Source organism: Centruroides sculpturatus, unplaced genomic scaffold (genome assembly GCF_000671375.1).
Source record: "Centruroides sculpturatus isolate CEXI.00-Female unplaced genomic scaffold, Cexi_2.0 scaffold138, whole genome shotgun sequence".
In the NCBI taxonomy this organism is placed as follows: domain Eukaryota; kingdom Metazoa; phylum Arthropoda; class Arachnida; order Scorpiones; family Buthidae; genus Centruroides; species Centruroides sculpturatus.
This window is the reverse complement of record NW_019384434.1, coordinates 56,024-58,950: the sequence shown is the minus strand read 5'-3', so window position 1 is coordinate 58,950 and position 2,927 is coordinate 56,024. Positions and strand designations below refer to the sequence as shown.

Genomic DNA, 2,927 nt, shown 5'->3' with positions numbered 1-2,927 from the left:
AATTCCTTTTTTGCGATTTCCAGCTGTTTGGGATTGAGATGGCGGGGGTGAGAAAAAACATTATGTCCTTTGGTAATAATACGGTGGACCGTGTTATGTTTGGGTTTGGTGCTAGCTGGATATGGCCGAAGGATATCTTTATATTTGTTTAAAATGTCGCTGAATTCCGAATTAGAAGCAATTAAAGTAATGTTAGTTTGTACGCCGTGGTGAGCAGACCCTGTCGTTGTCAAGGACGTTAATGGGTCTGTAATGCAGGCGTTTTTTAAGTCGCTCAGGAGACCGAAGTGTCTTATGAAATCGGCACCTATTATTGGTTTGCTGACGTTTGCGATTACAAACGGCCATGTAAATTGGCGCCTTAAGTTTAGGGACACGGTTATGGTTTTTGTGCCGTAAGTCTTTATCGGGGAATTGTTTGCCGAATAAAGTGTCAATGAGGCAGGTGCTCTTAATGCCATGGCGGCGTTATAGGGTAGAACGCAAATGTCGCTACCACTGTCGATTAGGTAGTGACGACATGAGGTTGGATCGTAAACGAATAGGCGGCTGGTATTGTTAATTTGGAAATCACATTGCGCCACGTGTGATTTCCGAGCTAGTTTCCCTGCTCGGAATTTGCAAGGGGCCTTACATTTATTTGCTTGATCACCGAACTTTGTGTGATACCAGCATAGGTCTTTTGCCTGGGGTCGAACAGGTGTCTGCGAACGCCGACGATTCCGAAATCAATTCCAGGGGTGTCTATAATCGCGTGATTGTCTGTCGCTGGGCCTTGCTAGGCGATTAACTTGCTCTGTTAATTCAGCAACCTGCGTTTGGAGCTTCATTATAGCCACGTGTGTATTATTTTTGTTCCTTGCTAAATTAGTTTCAGCTATTTGCAAAGGTGTGAGCTCGAGAATTTTATCGGCCATTTGGGCTAATTTGTCTAAATCCCCATCGGAAACAGAAAGAATTGCCTGAGTTTCTTTGGGTAAATGCTGAATCCATAGCGTTCTTAAAAATTCCTCCCCGACTTTATTACTAGCTAGTTGTCGCATTTTGCGTAAAAGATGAGATGGTTTATCATCTCCTAACACGGCATTAGACAGCAAATCTTTCACTCATTTTTGTTCGGAATCGGAAAATTCTGCTATGAGTCGATCTTTTAGTGTTTGATATAAATTTTCCCTAGGAGGGTTTTTAACGATATCGCTCACGTACGCTAACACTTCCGAGTTGAGAGCTGAAACCACTGTGTAATACTTAGTAGTATCTTGTGATATATCGGCAAGTTTAAACTGGGCCTCAATATTAATAAACCATAAATCGGCTTCTTTATCCCAAAATTGGGGAAGTTTAAGAGCTACCTGACTGATTTCTGGCTTAAGATCAATTTCGTTTGGCATTTTAAGACAACCAGGGGATACCTACTCAGCAGAACAGCAAAAAATATGGAACAGAAAACTCCACTTACCCGTGTTAGATGACTTATTCTGGCAAGAAGTTGCCGACACACAAATGTGGGGACAATTTCACTGGTTAGGAGTGGCGAGCGGTTCACCTATCCGAGGAGCGTCGTCTATCGTAGTTGCGGAATTTATTCCGTACTATCCACTGAGGGAACACAATGCAGTACCAGTAAAGGTCTTGTTCTTTCTTTGGTGTTCGAATTCACGTCGAGTCACGTCCGGCTCACCACTGGAGGTAATGGATGGCCGCCGTCAGTTAGACGAAACCTGGCCGTCTTTCTCCATCCATTTACATCTCCACAAAGACTGTCTTTATCAGAAGGTTGTAAATTTGAATTAGTTAAGTCCACGACCGCGTTTTAAACTAAAACAACATTTATTTACAACAATCCTCGAGTACACTTGTAAGAGAGCTACACGTGCTCATGGCAGCGATCACCCGACAAGAAGAAGAAGCAACAATACCCAGAATCCTCTCTGGGAAAAACCCAGTCTCCGTTTTTCCATCCGGGATTCACGGAAAACTTGTAGAGGAGTGGCGCCATCTCACCAGTCCGTGATTTGTCGCTGCAAAGACAACCTTTCTTCAGGTCCATTATGGGTTTGGCCAGATGTACAATAAGGTAGCTGGGTGGTGAAGGATGAGACATAACATATCCAGAACAAACTATCCCCAAAAAAGACAATCTCAGGATCAAATCGAAGATGTAAAAAGAAAAAAACCTGTTTTTTTTTTTTTTTTTTTGACTTTATGGATTTGATCTTTTCACCTCAATTATCAATACTACAGCCATCCTCTTAAGCTTTGTTGTTTCCACACACTTCTTCAAAGCAGTGATTAATAGCACGGGTAATATATATAACTGAACATACCAAAAATAAAGTGAAAAAAGCACTAAAAAGACATGAACGTAACCAGTGGTGATATTCAAAATATTTAACAAAGGGTTCGCTAACAAAAAATTTTTCCTTAACAATTTTTTTTTCGCTCAAATGGTGCATTAGCAACATTAGCGCAAAAACTGACCTTAAGATATCCATATAAATAAAAAAAGATGCGTTCGCAAAATTAATTAAGTCAGTTAAAACATTGTTTCTGCCAGAACAATGTTTTAATGAACACTCTTTTTTATAAATAAGAAAAAAGAGTGTTCAAAATGGTTTATTTTGTACATATTTTAATATTTTTCATTCAAAATATTTTATAAACATAAAAATTGGCTTTTTTTAATCAGAAAAAGTCATAGGGAAAGCAGTTAAACAAGAAAAACTTTTTTAAATCATTTATTTTATCGTTAGGTATTATTATAATAATAGACAGATGTCATCGTCTCTCGAAATACAATATCTTTTTTATTTCGCTGTTGACAGTCCGACACGTGCTCCGCAGCCATCTTGTATTTTCTCGCGCGCGTGGGATTGTGGGATCTCTCTTATGACTGGATCTAGTTTCGAGAACTCTCTCGAGTCGAT

The 2,927-nt window shown here is 39.8% G+C and overlaps 1 pseudogene; it reads right to left on the bottom strand.

Moving 5' to 3' along the window:
* Positions 1-488: 488 nt before the first annotated feature.
* Positions 489-2,487, bottom strand: LOC111619870 (annotated as a pseudogene).
* Positions 2,488-2,927: the final 440 nt, after the last annotated feature.